The following is a 6,961-nucleotide window of genomic DNA, read 5'->3' on the forward strand; positions in this document are numbered from 1 at the left end:
TAATTTATGGTTTTATTGCTATACCAAACTATCAAAGGAATACATTACAGAAATTAATAAAACCAAAATTCATTTGGAGAAACAAAAGACCAACAGAAGTAATAATAGGTTAAAGAATGAAGAATATTTCCAGATCTTAAAATATATTATCAAGCAGCAATCATCAAAAGCATTTGATTTTGGTTTTTAAAAACCAAATAGTATGACCCAGCCATAGCACTGCTGGGTCTGTACCCCAAAGAGATAATGGACACAAAGACTTGTACAAAAATATTCATAGCTGCGCTCTTTGTGGTGGCCCAAAACTGGAAAATGAGGGGATGCCCATCAATTGGGGAATGGCTGAACAAATTGTGGTATATGTTGGTGATGGAGTACTATTGTGCTAAAAGGAATAATAAAGTGGAGAAGTTCCATGGAGACTGGAACAACCTCCAGGAAGTGATGCAGAGCGAGAGGAGCAGAACCAGGAGAACATTGTACACAGAGACTAATACACTGTGGTATAATCGAACGTAATGGACTTCTCCATTAGTGGCGGTGTAATGTCCCTGAACAACTTACAGGGATCCAGGAGAAAAAAACACCATTCATAAGCAAAGGATAAACTATGGGAGTGGAAACACCGAGGAAAAGCAACTGCCTGAATACAGCGGTTGAAGGGACATGACAGAGGATAGACTCTAAATGAACACTCTAATGCAAATGCTATCAACAAAGCAATGGGTTCAAATCAAGAAAACATCTAATGCCCAGTGGACTTACGCGTCGGCTATGGGGGGTGGGGGGGAGGAAAAGAAAATGATCTATGTCTTTAACGAATAATGCTTGGAAATGATCAAATAAAATATATTTAAAAAAAAAAAAACCAAATAGTAGATCAATGGAACAAACTCAAAAGGAATGAACCAAAAATAAGTCAATAATCTAGTGTTCCACAAACTCCAAAAAAATAATAATAATTTAGGAAAGAACTCCCTAGTCAAAAAGAACTGAAGGGAAAACTGCAAAACACTATAGCAGAAATTTTAGATTTGTATCTCATACCATATTCCACAATTAATTCAAAATGTATTCATAACCTGAATAATAAAGATCATACAAAAAAATAGAGAAGTACATCATATAACTTTCAGAGATTAAACAAAGAAGAGTAGCAGTTTCAAAAGATAATAAATCATCTTGATTATAAGAAACTGGAAATCATCTGCACAAACAAAACTAAGATATGCAGAATAAGAAGGGTAGAGGTTGAATCAGAAAAAAACAACTTTGTATCAAATTTCTCTAAAAAGTTTGATATTCAAGATCTATAGATAACTTACGAACACATATAAAGACCAATATAATTCCTCATTAGAGAAGCAGTCAAAGGACATGAACACAAATTACTGAAAAGAATTTTGAATGATTAGCTGTATAAAAGAATGTTCAGAATCACTAATAACAAAAGAAATATAAATCAAAACAATCCTTAGATTTCATCTCCCACCCAGCAATTTGGCAACAATAACAAAACATATGAATAGTCTATGTTGGGGAGATTATGGGCGGATAGGCACTCTAGGGTATTATTGGTAGAGTTGTGATATATGATTGATTTGTAAAGCAGTTTGGAATTATGCAAATAAATTGCCAAAATGCCCATACTCTTTAGCTTAAAGATTCATTGATAAAAAGAAAGTCCCTATATTCAGCAAAATATTTATAGTAGCACTTTTCATGGTAGCAATGAACTGAAAATAAAGTAGATATCTATTAATTAAGAATAAATTAAGCCAAACGAAATATGGTTCATGAACATAATCTAATCTCATCATGCTGTAAGAAAAGAAAAATACTTGAACTAATGCAGAAGGAAGTATGCAGAGCCAAGAAAAGAAAATACACAATGATTATAATATTATAAATGACTAATAATTTTATTTTATTTATACAAATATATTTTCTTTTACCTATTACATCTAATAACAAATTTCCACATAAGTTTTCTGAAGTTATATGATCCAAATTGTCTCCATCCCTCCTTTCCTTCCCCTCCTGGAGCTGTTAAACAGTTCAATCTGGGTTATAAATATGTTATTGTGCAAAAAAATTATCCATAATACAATAGTACAAATGGAAACAATAAGAAATGAACATTATGAAATTACAAAATGAACCCAAAGAAGAGATATGAGGAAATGCCTCCCCAGTATCTTTGCAAATGATATAGGAGATCTATAGATATGAAACTCTGAATAGATTTTCATATTTTTAATGTATTGATAAGTTTTGCTAATTACTTTTTCCCTTGCTCTTTTACATCTCTTTTAAAAAATTACTCATTATATGGAATAGCTTTCTGGAAGGTGGAAGAAGGAGAAAACATACAAACAATTGAGTGCAAACAAGCTTTATGCAGGACAAATTAAAGATAATCAATAGAGGGAAGGTATTAACATCAAGGGGGATCAGGGAAAGTTTCTTGTAGAATTGAGGATTTTGGCTGAGACTTGAAAGAAGACAAGAAAGTTAGGGGGTATCGATAAGGAGAGAGAGTTCCAGACTTGGAGATACCAACTGAAAATATCTGGAGTTCAAAGTCTAGTTTTCAGGAAAAGTTAGGAGGCCAGGATCACTGCTCTCCAAGTGTACATGGGATGGAATGAAAGGTGCAGGAAGACTGAATGATCCAGATTATAGAAGGTTTTAAAAGTCAAAAATGGGATTTTATATTTGATCCTATACTCAATAGGGAGTCACTGGAGTTGACTGAATGGAAGGTTGAAGGGTGGGATAATATGACCAAATTTGTACTTTTTTAGGAAGACCAATTCAACCAATGAGAGGAGGATGAATTGAAGTGGGGAACTGAGGCAGAAAAACCAACCAGTTGTCTCTTGCCATAGTCCAGACATAAAGTGATGACAGCCCAAACAAAGGTGATGGCAATGTCAGAGGAGAAATGGGAAAATAAATTAAAGATGATGTAAATAGAGAAACAATAAGACATGGCAGCAGATTGGATATATGGGGTAGAGGAGAAAGGTGAAAAAGAGGAGTCATTGAGCATTGCAGCTAGTTTGTCAGCCTGGGTGAGTAGATGGTGATACTCTTCACAGTAATAGAGAAGTTCAGAAAGGGGTTGGGGTGAGAAGGAACAAAGCACTCAGTTTGGGGCATGCTCTTTAAGATGCTTACTAGGGAGGCAGAGTCAATATGGCGGCCTAGAAGGAGCAAAAGTTCAGACCTCTGAATACCCTTCCTAACCAATCACAAACTGAATGCTCCTAGGGGACTGAAAATCAAACTTAACAAGACAGTGCCAAGGAACCCTCCTGCTGGACTTAATTCAAAAGGTACGCCCCCCCCAAAAAAAAGCCTGAATCCGAGAATATTCGGGTTTAAGGGGAAGTCATAAGGAAGGTCCCAGGACCCATCCCCCCCTCCCACCCAGAGCGCTGAGACTACAGTGGCAGCAAGAACTTCTGGGTGAGCAAAGGTGCTAGTTTGGAGGGTAGACCTTGTGGGCAGGGCTGTGCCAAGTTCAGAGCATCCAACACAGACTGAAGGGAAGGAGCTAGAGAGGGAGTATAGACCTGGCAGCCTGGTCAGAGCTGTGGACATCCTCCATATTTGCTCCAGCCTTCCAGGAGGTTTTGGACTCAGAGCACACCCAGCCCAACTAAGCTGAATTTAATCCCATAAAAAGTCTCCAAAACTCAGGGAAGCCCAGGCTCCACACACATCCTCATTGACTGCTGGACTTTAATCTAATCAAAAGCCTCCAGAGGACAGGGAAGCTCAAACCCCCAACAACCCTCCCCCAGAGACTATACTGAGAGATCTTCTGTTAAAGCTCCAAGAGGGGAGAATGACAGAAGTCTCCAAAACAAAAAAAAAAAAATTAGAGGAGCAAGAGCACAGACAAATACGGGAAGTAAAGAAAGGGTGAATATGAGCAAACAACAGAAAAAGAAGAAAGAAACTACAATAGACAGCTTCTACTCAGCAAATGGAACAGAGGGGAAGAGATCAGCAAATGATAAATCAGAAATCCCAGTGAATTGGATACAGGCTGTGAAAGAACTCAAAACACAATTAAGAGAGGCTGAAGACAATTGGGAAAAGAACTTAAAAATTAAGATAAGTCATCTGGAAACAGAGGCACTTAAACTAATAGGAAAAAATAGTGTCTTGAAAGCCAAAATCAACCAGCTGGAAAATGAGGCAAAGGAGATGAAAGATGAGGTAAAGAGGATGAAAGACAACCTTCAAAGAAAATAAGACCAGAAGGAAAAGGATGACCAAAAAGCCAGGGATGAGATCTAGTCTTTAAGAACCAGAATACAGCAACTGGAATTAAGTGACCTCACAAGGCAGCAGGACACTATAAAACAAAATGAAAAGAATGAAAAAATTGAGGAAAATGTGAAGCATCTCATTCACAAAACAGATGATTTAGAAAATCATTCAAGAAGAGACAATTTAAGAATCATAGGTCTACCAGAAGACCATGACAAAAGAAAAAGCCTGGACATAATACTACAGGAAATTATTCAGGAAAACTGCCCTGATATCCTAGAACAAGAGGGGAAAGTGGAGATTGAAAGAATCCACAGATCACCTCCTGTATTTAATCCCCAACTGACAACACCCAGGAATGTTATAGCCAAATTCAAAAGCTATCAGACCAAAGAAAAGATATTACAAGCTCCCAAGGAGAAGCCATTCAGGTACCATGGAAACACAGTGAGGATAACACAGGATCTGGCTGTATCCACACTGAAGGACCGAAAGGCATGGAATGTGATATTCCAGAAAGCAAGGGAACCAGGTCTACAACCAAGAATCAACTACCCAGCAAAACTGACTATATTCCTGCAGGGGAAAGTATGGTCACTCATCATAATAGAAGAATTCCAATCATTAATAAAGAAAAGACCAAACCTGTAGAGAAATTTTGATATCCAAGCACAAAACTCAAGAGAATCATCAAAAGGTAATTTAAAAAGAGGGGGAAAAGAAAAACAAAACAAAACAACAAAAAGAGACTCAATAAGTTAAAATGATATGTATCCTTATAAGAAAAGATGTCAGACTTCCAGGTAATCATGGCTACAATCTAGATGCCACACGCTTCCTCTCTCCAGCACCAAACGAAATAGACTACATCAAAGGAGCATAAAAATCACCTTTGGAGGAACAGAAGGATTCCCCAGTACTCCCCAGTATCCCACAGAGGCGAAGGTACGTGGGGTTTGAACATTTCCACACTAATAAGAAGGAGGTAAAGCTTGCACAGAAACGTGAACTGAACCACCCTTACCCCCCCACCTCCCCCACCAAACCAGAGTGAGCTACCGGAGCGCTCACTGGGACAGAGAGTGAGTGGGGAATGTCTCTGTCTGGGGGGGAACTCCAGGGTCCTTGGGATCTGGGGACTGCCAGGAAAAAATGTCTCAGGGCGGTTTCACAGGAGAATCCTGCACTGAGCACCGGGGGCCCAGGGAGCTGTACTTGGGGCAGTTGCGCTGAGCATCTGGGCAGAGCTAAACACCAGGGGAAGACCACGTGCTGATTATCTGGGCGGAGCTGATCACCTGGGTGGTTGCTCTGAGAACAGAGAGGCCTGCGCTCTAAGAAACCTCAGAGGAGGGGAAGAACTAGTCTGAGGCAACCTAAATTCACAGAAAACCCGCCCATATTACCCAGACCCCAGACCAAAAAAGAAAGGGGAATAAAACCACCAAAGGGATGGCTCACATGGCCCAAAATCAAGGCTCCAGGAAGAAATGGGAAAAGGTGACTATTGAAAACTTTTATGGTGGGAGTACCCAAGGAAAAGAAGAGAATGAAGATGAAATCCAAAAAAAATCAGAACATGCCTCCCAAAATGGAAACTATCAACAAGCTCTGGAAGACCTCAAACTGGAACTTACCCAAAAGATGGAAACCTGGAAAGAAAAATGGAAGAAAGAGATCAGCAGTCTGACAGATAAGACTGCTCAATTGGAAAAAGAGCTGGAAACATCCAATAGAAGGGCAGACAAAGCTGAAAAGCAAAACCAGTCCCTAACGACCAGAATTAAGCAACTCGAAGAAAGTGAGATCATAAAACAGCAAGAATCAATAAAGCAAAGCCAAAAAATTAATGAATTAGAAGAAAACATAAAATATCTCACTGAAAAGGTCACAGACTTGGAAAACAGAGGAAGAAGAGACAACCTCCAAATTATTGGTCTCCCAGAAAAACCAGAGATAAACAATAAACTCGATATTATTCTATAGGAGATTATAAAAGAAAATTGCCCACACGTTCTGGAGCAAGGAGGCAAAATAGAAATAGAAAAGGATTCATAGAACACCCTTTATACTAAATCCCCAAAAGACAACCCCTAGGAATGTAATTGCCAAATTCAAGAACTTCCAAGAAAAGGAGAAAATCCTACAAGAAGCCAAGAAGAGGAGCTTCAGATATAGGGGGACTCCCATAAGGATCACACATGACTTAGCGGCTAACACACTAAGAGACTGCAAAGCATGGAACACGATATTTAGAAAGGCAAGAAAGCTGGGTCTCCAACCAAGAATCAACTATCCAGCAAAACTGACTATATACTTCCAGGGGAAAGTATGGGCATTCAAGAAAATAGAAGATTTCCAAGCATTTGCTAAGAAAAGACCAGAACTTAGTGGAAAAATTGATATCCAAGCACAGAAAGCAAGAGAAACATGAAGAGGTAAATATGAAAGAAAGGGAAAAGGAGCTAAATCTTATCTTTTTCTTTAAGTCAAACTCTCTTCTATAAGGACTACATTTACATCAAATTATATATATTAATATGTGGGGAAAATGTTTTGTGTAACTCTCAAAAATTGTATGCATCATAAGAGTAGTTAGAAGAAACATGCATAGGGAAAGATTGGGGCATTAAGAAGATTTGGGGAAAGTGGGGGCAAAGAAAGGAAAAGGGAG

Source organism: Monodelphis domestica, chromosome 6 (assembly GCF_027887165.1).
Source record: "Monodelphis domestica isolate mMonDom1 chromosome 6, mMonDom1.pri, whole genome shotgun sequence".
Lineage (NCBI taxonomy): Eukaryota > Metazoa > Chordata > Mammalia > Didelphimorphia > Didelphidae > Monodelphis > Monodelphis domestica.